Below are 13951 nucleotides of genomic sequence, written 5' to 3'. Positions count from 1 at the left end.
ACACATATGACATACAAGGAAGGGATCATATCTGGTTCCTACGCACCCTACAGGAGAGAGAGCAATAACCATGCAGCAATTCTATGTCATAGCACACTTCCCCAAAGTTTTGGGGGACATGAACTGCACACCCTTAGAAATAAAAGCCCCCACCTGGTAAACAGGAAGAAGGTACATCAACAGAAAAGGACACCATTCCATTAACTGTCAGATTGTATGTAATGTCCAAAGGATCATCTGCGTTGTGTGTGCAGTTAACCCTGGCAGTTTCCAAGAGTCACACATATGACTCACTTGAGACTTCTACATAAGATTTGCCAGGGGTGACTTTCTACAAGCGCATGTAGTGGGAGATGCAGATTATGCACTATAATCTTGGCTCTTGACCGCCATGAGAAGCCCGCACAACCCCACTGAGCAAGGGTACAATGATGGCCATGTTCAAACTAACAATATAACAGAATGTGTAGTCAGCTTGCTCAAATCAAGGTTCCAGTGTCTGGACACATCAGGAGGTGCCCTGCAGTATGACTCACCTCTGCCAAAATACTCACAGTCTGTGCCATGTTGCACAATATAATTATCAAGATACAGCTTCAGCAAGGACAACAGAAACCAGGACCACAGTTCCCAGGATGACAGGCAGGGCCAGCATTTCCAGCAGGTATGGATAATGAGTCTGAGCAAGAAGCTCCAGCTACAGATGGTGCTGACTGATGTAGGCATGCACAATAAGGCTAAGGCAAAGGATAGCACACACAATCACTACCTAACTGAAAAATTTAGATCCTAAGCACATACAACTATGAAAACTGATGCCTGCCAAAGTCTTCAGCCTTTACTAAAACACGTAATGGTTTTATTTTCAGAATCAGACAGAGTCAGCCGCAAAGGACACATCTTGTAACTGCAATATTATCCAAGGTAGGTGTTGAATAAGTAAAAAAAAAAAAAAAAATTCTCAGTAATTACTTTCATATGCAAATACTTATTTGTCAATAAGACAAAAATATCTCAGCTCTACATCAATGCCAGCACTGTCACAAGTGATTTATGCAATATGCATCTATGATTTTGCCCAATACTGTGCATCATGCATTATATTCGATCTATGTCCATAACCCAGCAGTGACCAGTCAAAGTAAGCCATCACTTGCACACGTTTAAGAGCAAGCAAAAATTCATATCATGTAAGAGTGAATTAATAAGAATAATCAAAAGCAGTATAGCAACATTCAACAAGTACTTAATGAATAATTTACAACTGAGCAGAAAACAAAGAAACATTAATGAAAAAATGCTCGCAACACATGTAATGAAAGCAAGTACCTGACTAAGGAAGCATAAGCTATGCACTCTGTCCATAAGTCATAGGCAATCCAAAGTCACAAAGAAATGTCCAAAGGGCAGGGCACAGTCATCATCACTTGCACAAGGTGGATGGTGGGGAAATGCAGGAGGGCAAGCCTGACACCAAAGAAGTGAGTGTGTGTGAGTAAGAAACCAGTTTTTCAGCAAGTATAACATTTTCAGGGCCACTCGGTCTATTAGAATAAGAACTAAATCTGCTCCTTGGCTCTCTAAAGAAACTAAGCAAAAAATCCATCTCAGAAATAAAATCTGGAACAAATCTCGCTTAACTAAAAACCCTGCTGATCACCAACACTTCAAACAATTGAGAAATGAGACTAAAAAAGCAATATTGACCGACAAAAAAAACTATTACCTACATTCTCAGAAAACTCACCAGAAAAACCCAGAAAAGTTCTGGGCAAACATTAAACAGTTACTTCAGCCCGGTCAATCTATCACACCCAACCCACAAGGTACAGACAAAGAGAACCCCAAGCAAATTGCTAATGACTTTAATACCTTTTTCACCGAAACAATTCAAACTCTTGCCAGTCACCTCTCTAGTCAAAATTCAACTATATCTAATTCTAACTCAAACACACCACCCCCATTTCTTTTCCAACCTGTCCCAACAGCTTATATCCTCTCCCTCATCCAAAAACTCAAACCATGTACTCCCTCTGCTGACTTACTACCCGCAGAATATTTACAATTATCAGCCAAATCAATTGCCTACCCTATCTCCATACTAATCAATAGAACCATCACTGAGGGATACTTCCCTAAACTTTGGAAAGTCTCTCATATTATTCCCCTTCATAAGGGAGGAAATTCTACTGAACTCTCCAACTATCGCCCCATAGCCCTGCTCTCCCCCTTATCTAAGATCATGGAAAGGTGTATCCACAAGCAACTGCTTGACCACCTTCTCCAAAATAACTTGCTTTCTAATACCCAACATGGTTTCAGACCTTGCCACAGTACCACCACTGCCCTCCTTTCCTTTACAAACACCATCAACAACAAATGTAACCTTAACACCCTTTCCTCTGCACTTTTCTTAGACCTGTCCAAGGCTTTTGACATGGTCAACCACCAAATACTCATACAAATTCTTCAATCTCTCTCACTTGACATTCTACCTATTAAATGGTTCATGTCCTACTTAACTAACAGACATCAATCTGTACTCTGGAACTCCACTCTATCTACCCATCTACCAGTTAACATTGGTGTCCCTCAAGGGTCCATACTGGGTCCACTCCTGTTTTCTTTATTCATAAATGACCTCCACCAAGCAGTTCCCCTAGCCACATGCATACAATACGCAGATGATTCCACACTTATTTGCTCAGCCACAACTGTATCAGAACTTCACTCTCTGACACAACACATATTTAACTCTGTTGAACAGTGGTTTACACAACGTTGTCTCCTACTTAACCCAAAAAAACTAAACTCCTCCTATTCACACCTACCAATAAATCCCCCCAAATAGACTTTACAATTTTATCTAAAAATGGCACTCCTATATCCCAAGATCTTACTACCAAACTGCTAGGCATCACCATCGACAACAACCTTATCTTCGACATCCATATCAGCAACACCGTGAAAACTATTAATAAAAGAATAGGCTCTCTTTACAGAATCAAACCCTACCTCACCCCAGCAACTAGAATAACCATTGCCCACTCCCATCTAATCTCTTCCCTTCTCTATGCCTCACCCATATTTACTAACCTGTCAAAACATAATTTTATGAAATTAGAAAACACCTACAATAGCATAGCCAGGTTTGCTACAGGTAACCCTTTCAGAACCCACCACTGTATTAATTTAAAGCAACTAGGTTGGCTTGAATTTCAGCAGCAACTGAAAATTAATCAACTAGCCATTGCCCATAAAATACTGTATCAACCTGCCAAAACACCTATTCTATCTACTCTAATTTACCCTTACCATAACCTAAAGTCTCTAAGATCTGCACACAAACCTCTTGTAAACATTGACAAAGCAAATAACAAGGCTGGAGATTCCCTCTTCTCCAATACTGCTGGAAAACACTGGAACCTACTTCCCTCTGAACTATCTACAATTCCCTCCACAACTCTATTTAAAAAGAAACTTAAGCTCTTCCTCAAAACACAGTGGTTGTGCCCCTGTACTAATCCTGACTGACTATCTAGCTCCTGATATATGACTCAACCTTTACCTTTAGAACCCTGCATATACTTCATCCTAACATCTAACAATCTATTTCTCCATCATAGTATTAATTACTTTGTAAAAAAAAAAAAAAAACTCTTTACTACTGGATGTATTACATGTACATTTTGCTTTTATTCTATTTGAATGTCTACTTGTAACTGTACTTGTACTAATCAATGTCAAATGTACTGCAATTATATACTTTAATAATATGTAAACAGATATTATCTTTATCTCTTTTCTCTTTTACTATAAATGTATCTGCTGTTTAAACATGTATTACTTTGATGTGAATTTATTTTAACTGTTTGGAGCTTATCTCCCCGGGCCTCTACTGAAAATGGACATATATACAGCTAGACTAGCCCGGTCAACAAATGTAAAATAAAATAAAAAAATAAAATGCAAGAGATTCCTATCATTAAGTATTAATTGTTTAGATAAAATGTGTGTGTATGAGATGGTATTGGGCAAAATAATCTTTAATGTGAGTGGATCTACATGAGCACAATCAAAGCACCTGCGCTGGCATCTCAGACAGGTGTGAGCCATACATGGTAGGGTAGTCAATACACAGTCATCACCAAGAGAACTACCTGTGCCAGTAGTCACACTGCTAGTTCCATGGCCTTGGCTATAAGTTGGGATACTATCTGAACATGAACAATGCCTGCTGGATGAGCTGTCATAATGACAATATCAAGAACTACAACCACATGGCCTACCATGCCTGAGTGTGGACCCCTTGACCACTGAATGAGCAGTGGAAGTAGTGCCACTGTGGGTGTGGCATCTTGCATGGACACATCAACTAACACCTGATGATGTAGCAGCTCTCTGGCCAAATGGATTCAGACCCTCTCCCAGCAGACATTCCAATACAGACACTGCCTAATCCAGTGTGTCATTCATCCTGTCCAAGGAGTAGCCACACAGTTCAGGTAGTCTCACATGTAGGAATAGACAACATGCAGTACTTGCACTATCTCTTTCAAAGGCCTCGGTGGAACACACCTGTGCCTTCATGACAGCCCTATATATATGTTGCATGGCACCTACTGATACACCAGCATCAGGCGGAGGACAGACTGCAGGCCTCTTCAAAGCACCTCTACCAATATCCCTGTGTAGTACCTCACCCTCACGATGGCTACCGGGAGACTCAGCCCACTCTGCAGCTAGAGTAACCACTCTCCCTTGATCAGCTGTGTTACTCTCAACCTGTCCTATGCCTGATGGCTAGGTATCATGGAGCATGTGTTGGCACAGTGACTGTGTCTGAAGTATGGGCAGGGGGTGTGGGAGCCACAACCTCAGTGTCAGACTGATCCTCTGCAACCACAGTCATCATTGCCATCATCATCATCATCTTCACAGGTTACAGATGCTCTGACAACAAGCAGTAGGAGTTTCACAATGCCATAATTAAAGCAACAAAGAGAGAAACAGAATATGTTATGTAAAATGTAATTTAAGAAATACTAGCTGCAAATACAACTAAAAAAGAACTTTATTATATATATAAATCAACTTTATGTACATTAATAAGAAACAAAAAATGTGCTTATCATGTGCAGTTGGTCATGCAAAACCAGTACTAGATGTGCCTATACGGGAGAAACAAAATTGAAAGACAGATGATAAGTATCACCGTACAAATCACATAATAGCCACAAAACAATCCAGTTTACAGCTGCTCAGTAAGAAATATCTTATCAAAAAAGCTTCTCTACAGTTTTCTTCTCCACCACCTTCACTTTCTCCCTCTCATTCTCTCTTCTTCCCAGCTTCTCACTCACTATCAGTCTATATAGATTGATAGATAGCTAGATAGCGCTAGATAGATATATCATATAACATATAAAATATATACAAGAGAAATTATTTATTCTAAGGCATACTCTAAAGTTCAGCAGCAGACACACTTTGGATGTCCTCCATCTCAGCACCAACATCAGTTACTCTATGGGAATCGCCTGAAGAGCTGTCTGGAGCTCTGACAGTGGACAGGAACTCCTCTGTCTCAATCAGTGGTGGTTCAATAGCTGGACCACCACCAGTAGTCATCCGTTCATGGAAAACTGCAGCTGGTCTATGTTTCACATTTTTTATTTTGTCACTGGCATGATGTCTTATTTTCTGGTATTTGTGCCCATATCCTTCAACAACATTGACATCATTTGACCACCTGCTCCCAGATACAATCATGGGAGCACTTGTCAGCTCTGCACCTCTCTAACAGGAATAAGGCTTGGAATAGCTTGGCCAAAGTTGTCCCCAGTGTAACTGCCATTCCACACACTGAGGAAAAATGGTGACACTATTACAGTAACATGAAGAGGCACAAGCAAGCCATCCTGAGGTGGTGGAAGGAGGAATTTAAGACTGCCAACTCCCCTCAGTTGTGTAAGTATAGTGACCAATCACTAATCAATGACAGAGCATAGATTAACCAACCAGTACAGTAATTCATTATGCTTTTATTTCTTTCTTGTTTCTTTTCTCTAAACTGCTGATAATATAGCAAACAACCATGAGGCTCATCAGGACAGACTGGCTCACCTAAGAGAGGCACGGGGCAAGTATTCATCAGGTATGAATGCAAGCCAGATAATACTTTTCAAGCCATCAGTCCTTATCATCTTGAAAAGCCATGCCTAAGCTTTATCTCAAACATACATGCCTAATGCAATTGCTCTGGGTGATTGCATTAGGTAATGACTAGACCAGCTTAGCTGTGTGTGGGTTAAATTTCCAGTAGTAGGACCTAGTTATAATAACAGGATATTATTTCTAAAATCTTTACTGCAACTCTCTCCCTGTAGGATTCAGACTTCTTCTGTAGTGTGAGTGGTTGCTACTGTGCTCTCTAGATTGTGTAAAATATAGAGGTAAGTGGTTTGAATCCAGCATTGCTTAAATAGTGTGATTGTATGTACTGTCACATGCACTTGGCTATGTCAAAATGCCTGTTATATAATCTTCCACTTAGGAGACATTTTTTCACTGGCAGAGGGCTACCCTAAACATTTCTACCATCTACTTGCAAAACCCAGTTTTGGAAAAACACTCATTACATAATACTTTAAAAAATGCACTATCTCACAACTGTGATACAACTTCTTCAGTGTTGGCCAGCTGTTGATACTGTGCTCTTTAAACTGGTGTAATTAGAGAGGTGGGTGGTCTGAATCCAGCAGTGGCTGACTATTGTGAGTGTATGTTTTGTTATAATGCTAGTTAGAAAAGGCTTCAAATGCATCAAGGATATGTAGCTGTACAGTGCTATTGGGCTGTTCCACCACTTCCTTTGCTTTGAAGCAAAACTATCCCCCTATAAAGCAATGATGATGTCATCCATTCAAATGTGCACTGTCACAGTTGTAAGTAAACATTTTGTGTGACACTTGTAATTCACTTAATTCTCTCTTCCTTGGGATCTTAGGTAGTCAGTTCAAATCCAGCCATTACTGCTTAGAGTCAGTTGTGTCGCTATGGCTGTAAATGGACATAGTGATAACAATGTTGTTACCCACCTATCTGCTGTGTACATGTATAGATGTTGAAACAACTGTTGCCCATTCTTCACAGACAAATACTTTATTTAGCAATGATAATGCCATTTGATAAAATTTGGCATTTCTAATATTAGTATTAAGCCTCTTCCTCTGGCATGAGAAATGAGACAATGTTCTGTATGTTGTTGCCTTAGGAAGCCATAGGTTCGAATATGTGTTTACCTATACATTGTGAATGACTGGAACTTTACTGTCACAGTGATGACTACATTATGCATCCTATATGTTTGAGTATACATAGTATCATGCAATATTGTGTGACAAATAGACAGATGTCACTACTCTTTTAACCAAATTACAGGCACATATATGTCTTGCAGCAACAAGATGATGTAATACTTTTCAAATACACAAATATCTCACAATTGTAATAAGCCTTCTTCTGAGGCATGTTCAGTCTTCACATAATCATTTAGCTTCTTTGGTCACATAGGTAGGTGTTCAAAACCCACAGAGAGTGAGTATAACCACTGTGTGTCAGTATACTGCTATGCATGAATGACATCCACTACAGTCATAATGTATGTAATTACAGTGGGAGAGACCTTCCTGTCCCTGTTACCTCAAACAACTGGTTTTAAGCTCAATCATATGATGAATGAATTCACAAAGGTGGAGTCTCACAGTTTTCTTAAGACTTCCACTGTGGTGCATGTGATTAAGACATACTTCATTAGTTTGTGAACTTGCATAAGTGGCTGTTCAGTTCTAGAAAAGGACAACATTATGTGAGTATACAGAAGTGAGACAACCACCATTGCATCAAATTATTAGTACCCATTTTTATGGTGGACAAACAACTTTCAACACATTTAAGGATTTCATGACAGTGAGAAAGGTGCTCTGGGATTCTTGTGTTGAGAATGTTCCTGTAGCACATGCAGTTAGTACTGATGTGTAATAGTATATCTACCCAGCTAGGTTGTGGTTTGAATCTGAGACTGTGTATGTAAAAAACAATGTGGATGGAAAACACTGGGTTGTCCAAGTAACACTGACATTAGACTGTTCAGAGTGGTGTGAACATTAACATAGCAACCTCCTTTACATCACTCTGACAAATTGTTATTGGATAAATTAACATCAAAAGCCCTTCTTTACTTCACTCCTTGATTGCTGCTATTTATGACAAGCTACAGTACTATCGCCTGTGGCAAACTCAATCAATACACAACAGTGTGTAGTATGATTGGCTGGGATTTGAATCTGTAAACATCTGTGTTTCGGGTAACTCTGTCAGACAGGAGTGGCTTTGGGAAAGAAAGTAGTTATGGCACAGTCAGAAGGCCTCATTTTTAAGGTCACATTCCAACTTAGGGGATTCGTTCATAATAGGAGACTAATGTAATATCTTCATGGGTGTTCTTCATGTCACAACCAATATGCCTCTTTCTCTGGTGTCAGTGGTTGAAACACATCTCTCTGTGATCTGCCCTTGCATGTGCTTGAGTTGAGTAAGATGAAAATACTGAGTATGTCAGTGTTTGCTCACCAATTTTACTTATTTACAAATAACCACACTCTGTATCGCATGTCTTCATACAAACATTTATGTATTACTGCAATTATTTTGTTCATACTCTAGAGCTTTATAGGACATGAGGGCTTCTATAGCATGTCTTAAAGTGGGGAGTGCTACAAAATCATCAGAAAGTGTGAGTGGGCCTGTGTTATGGGATTTTCTTGTGTGTTTTTTGTTGTATAGTTGAAGTTATGGTACCCTTTGTTTTAATTCATTGTGAGCTGACTTGAATGAGTGTATTAAAGTATAGATTTGAATGGAGTATATTGTAATTGATATAAAAAAGGAAAAAAGCCATCCTAGACTGTGTGCAGACTATAAACAGAGGTTTAAAAATAAAGCACGAAAGAAAGTAGCCTCTGACAATCTCCAAAAAACAGGCAATACAGTTTATTAGGCGTTAAATGCTTTTATCCCAGTAACCAACACAACCAACACAAATAAGATTTCATCAGAACAAGTACATGGAAATAGTAAGTCCTTATAAATAATACAATCAATTAATCAATGAGTTTTGCTACATCATATAAAATACCAATATCACGTCTTAAAGAAACAATACATATAAAATACCAATATCATGTCTTAAAAAAAAATGTGAGACTAATTAATTGATTGTGTATGTAATGAGACTGATTGATTAATTGATTGTGTACATAAGAATGATTGATTGTGTTTCTATAAGGACTTACTATGTTCCATGTTCTTGTTCTGATGAAGTCTGATTTTTGTTGGTTACTGGGATGAAAGCGCTTAACTAATAATAAACTGGATTGTCTGTGTTTTGGAGAAAGTTGGAGGCTGCTTTCTTTCGTGTTTTATTTTTAAACCTCTCTTTATACTCTGCACACAGCCCAGGATGGCTTTTTTCCTTTTTTAGTACGTTTATTTAGCCACCCATTTTACTCTGCTTTCTTTCGTCAGCTGTAATTGATATATGTATATAGTCCTGAAGTGATGTAGTAGATGTGCACCATTTAACAAAGAGAACTTTAATTATTGAATGTCATGAGATCTTCCTTTTCATTTCTTGTTCTTTACCAGGACTTAACTAAATTATCCTCTATATTGTTGGCTTTGCCAATGTCCAAGCAATGGAGTTAGTGATCTACAGGTGGGGGATAACAACTTCTGTCGCAGACCAATATACATTTATTGTAATATGTAATGTAAATCTACAGCTGGTCACTCAGTAATACATGTTAATGCTTCACCTGGGTGTGTTGTATGCTACTGCACTGTCATACAGTTCTTAATATTGTTCTTCACAAACCTCACTTCAGGACTATATACATATATCAATTACAATATACTATATTCAAATCTGTGCTTTAATACACTCATTCAAGTCATCATGTATGGTGTGGCGCTTACACCGGGAAGGACACAAGTCATATCATTGCTTACATTATCACAAACGTGTCATAGTCACAAATAATTGTAGCTTGACAGTCAGCACTTTTGCCCATTAGCTGATGTCTTAATGGCATAATGCTTGAATGTATTTTTATTTTGCCCATGTCTTTTGTGGTCTACCAATACATTTCTAATATACAGAGAGAAATACATCCTAGGCATATTGATATACATCCCCACAACATTTTTATCAGGGGATAGATTGTACTTGAAATGGACCTTGATTTATGTGCATGTTCCATATTACATATTAGCATGATTTACTGTGTATGTACATATCTGCTATAGTTAGAGAAATGGCAATATGTATATTAGATCATTATTCTATTCATATCCTGGTCAATGTGACACCTATGTGTAAATGTCATGTCTATCAGTATTTTTCTACATACATACAAAACATGCACAAAACACTCACTAACCTTCTATGTTCGATGGCATCCATGTTGCTTAAACAAAAAAGTTTATTTTCATCACTTAATACTATCACTGGAATGGCTGCACAGGTGTCTGTGATTCTTCTTCCTTTCCCACATTGTCACAGATGTGTACCCTGCCATAACAACCCTCAGTGTTATTTCTTAAACACTTAGAAGGCAATGCCAGCCTCAGAATTCTTTCACCTGTGTGTATGTTGTAATATTAATCATGTGGATGTAATTTATTACTGTTAACACTCCTACAGTATACATTCCAATGGCAGAGTATATCAATACACCTGCCACACATGTCTGGCTAGGCATTTTCAATACAATCATGTGAGGAACAGACATTACTGTTCATGTGACAAAACATGCATAGTAGTAACCGTGCATTTATGTTTTATGAGTCTAATTATACTCATTTTAATCATTTATATTAATATACAGCACATGCTTGGCTAATACATGTTTAAATGTACTATAATCTTTCTATGGTTGCAAGTGCCATTGAACAGAAATGGCCATTTCAGAAATGCCCGACGCAACAGTTGCAGGGTTCACTGATTTGTATTTATACCTGATGAACTTCAAAATACAGCATGTTGTCAATTACGACAGATACCTTTCTGTGTGCACATCTGATAAGCAATAACTGCAGTATATGCAAATATACACTAATGGGTGTAATGTCCTCCTAACTGTTCTCTGAAATCAGCATTTGATACATATCCATTCACAACCCCTTTTCCCATTTTTGCACATGGGGTCGGAGTGTCACTTCAACAGTGACAATCATCTAGACCCAAGGTTTACACTGCCGATTGACTAGCCTGCTGCAATAGTTCTTCCACACCACACACTCGCACACAGACACACTCACATCTATGACCAATTTAGAGTGCCCAATCCACCTACTGCGTGTCTTTGGAATGTGGGAGGAAATTAGAGCGCTTGGAGGAAACCTACATGAACACAGGCAGGACATGCAGACTCCAATTTGATACACACGTATTACATTTATTTATTTATTTGTCTTTGTTAACTGTGAATGTCTGACTGCTCAGAGCCCATTTTCAGCAGAGGCCCAGAAAGAAAAACTCCACCACAGTACATTTATGTTAACAAGTGAATTTCAGACAGTTCTCAGAAAAACAACAGTTGCATTTCTCATGAAGCAACAAACATAATTACAACACAGGTATATACTGTAAAGTATTTACATCAACAATTATAAGTTAATATTGTTGTTTCAGCTATAAAATCTTACAGAAGTAAATGGACTGATACTGCAGAAGGGAAAACAGTATTGTAAAGAAGTTTAGTGTTCTTACATTTTGGTAAAAATGTTTACAAGGAGTTCAAGATACTTAATGAAGTATGTTATAAAATTATGTAGGAAGGGAGATTTTGGTGTTGCATATTTTTGTAAAGAGTCCAAGAGATATAATGAAATAAGTTATAAAATTATGTAGGGGTGGAGGGAAGATATTATTAGTGGATGGTAGGATAGTATTAATAGGATATTACATGGAACATGGTATAGGGCTGATTCTATTTAGGCTGCCTGTTTCACACTGGTGCATCTAGGTTTAACTTAAGTATGCAGGCAATGCTTGAGAGGGTAGAGGAGTGAATGGGGGCTGTTAGAAAAAGAGCAAGATGAGAAGTGTTGTTTAAGAGGGGTATGTGAAAAGGGATGTATTGATTCAAGTGCAAGAGGGGAAGTTGTTGGGGTGTAAAGATTCAATCAGAGGAAGGCTAAATGTTATTGATAAGCAATAAGAAGTTTGTGCTTCTCTAGATGTCTCAACCTCGTGCTGAAAATAAGCCTCACCATGATTGGGTATGGTATTGTTTGAGATGGATTTTACTGCTTAGGTTTTTGTTAATCACTTCTACTTGTGTAGGGATGGTGTTCTAGACCTTGGAAATGTAACAGGAGTACAGTGAGTCCCCTGATTAATTATTTGCTTTAGTAGTGCTTAGTAGAAATTTATCAGTAGAACAAAGGTCCCTCATGGGGGTGTAGGGCAATGACATATTTTTTAATGTAGGGCATTGTTCAGGAAAATATATCAGTTTGTGTGCCATAACTAACTGAGAGTATGTTATATAGTTGTTAAGCTTAGCCAGTTTAGTTTCTTTAAGGCTTGGCAGTGGTGAGGTCAGTGTGCAATGCTAGAAGAAAATGTAGCCACTTTGCTATAAGAGGAGGCTAGTTTGGATTTTAGCGTATGCAATGCTGGAAGAAAATTTAGCCACTTTGCTATAAGAGGAGGCTAGTTTGGATTTTAGTGTAGAGATTAGGTTTGTAAGGATAGGTGAGGCATATAAGAGGGTTGAAGCAAAATAGGATGAGGCTGGATCTGTAAGGTACTGTTCTGCTCTATAAATGGAGCCAAGTTTCTGGTGGGTCTTTTTAATTTTTGTCATCTGTTACAATGCCCAGTAATTTAATCTGTGGTACTACTTCAGTTTTAGTATTACTTGCAGATGCAACCAAGAAAGATTGTTTTTGACAGACATAATATTTTAGGGTGAAGAGCATCAATTTTGTTTTATAGGGGTTAAGTTTGAATTTTTCAGCCAGGTTTTGATTGAAGAGAAATACATTTGGGTGATTTCTTGTAGTTTGGATATTGTGGGGGGTGAAGTGAAAGAGGATGGTAGTTGTGCTGTGGTGAGGTGTGAAACTATGGTGTGTATTCAAAAGCAGATTATTTGATTTGAGGTGATGTAGAAGCTGAGCATGAATACATTTTTTCAAGTATCTTTGACTGGGAGGAGAGGATTGCAATGAACCTGTAGTTACTAAACTCTGTAGATGTGCCACCTTTGTGTAAACATATTATAATGGATTTTGTCCAGATGGAAGGAATGTATTTTTCTAATACAGGTCTATTTACCAACACAAAGACTGGAAAAGCAATTGCATCTGCGTCCATTTTAAGTAGTCTGAGGGGAGTTGGTCAGCAGCAAGGGTAGTTGGTTTTAGCTTATGTAGGAGTTTTTTAATGGTGGAAGTAAGTACTAGGCTGAAGTCAAATAGCCGAGGATATTTAGCAGAGGCTGCTGGTACTGAGAGGGTAGGGGAAGCATTATTATTTGTGAAGGACAATATATTCTGTATAAAATAGTTGTTAAATTGTGTGGTAATTGAAGCAGTATTATGGTTAGATGTAGGGGTGGGGGTGGTAATTTGGCCTGCTTGTAAAAGTTTGTTTATGGATGACCAGAAGAGTTTTGGGGTTTTTTGACATTTACTTTGGAGGATGTTATAACATATATGCTTGCCATGATTTATTTGGTATTTTGTCTTATTCCTTAGTTTCCTGAAAAGTTTAAATGTATTTTGTGTTCTATTTTTGAGCCACACTTTCCAGGCTTTATCACACTGTAACATTAATTTCTTAGTTTTTTTTGTTAGCTATGACACAATATTGGATTTG

Source organism: Protopterus annectens, chromosome 8.part0 (genome assembly GCF_019279795.1).
Source record: "Protopterus annectens isolate FY-2018-M chromosome 8.part0, PAN1.0, whole genome shotgun sequence".
NCBI lineage: Eukaryota > Metazoa > Chordata > Ceratodontiformes > Protopteridae > Protopterus > Protopterus annectens.
The sequence above is the reverse complement of the archived record's forward strand: the minus strand, read 5'-3'. Positions refer to the sequence as shown.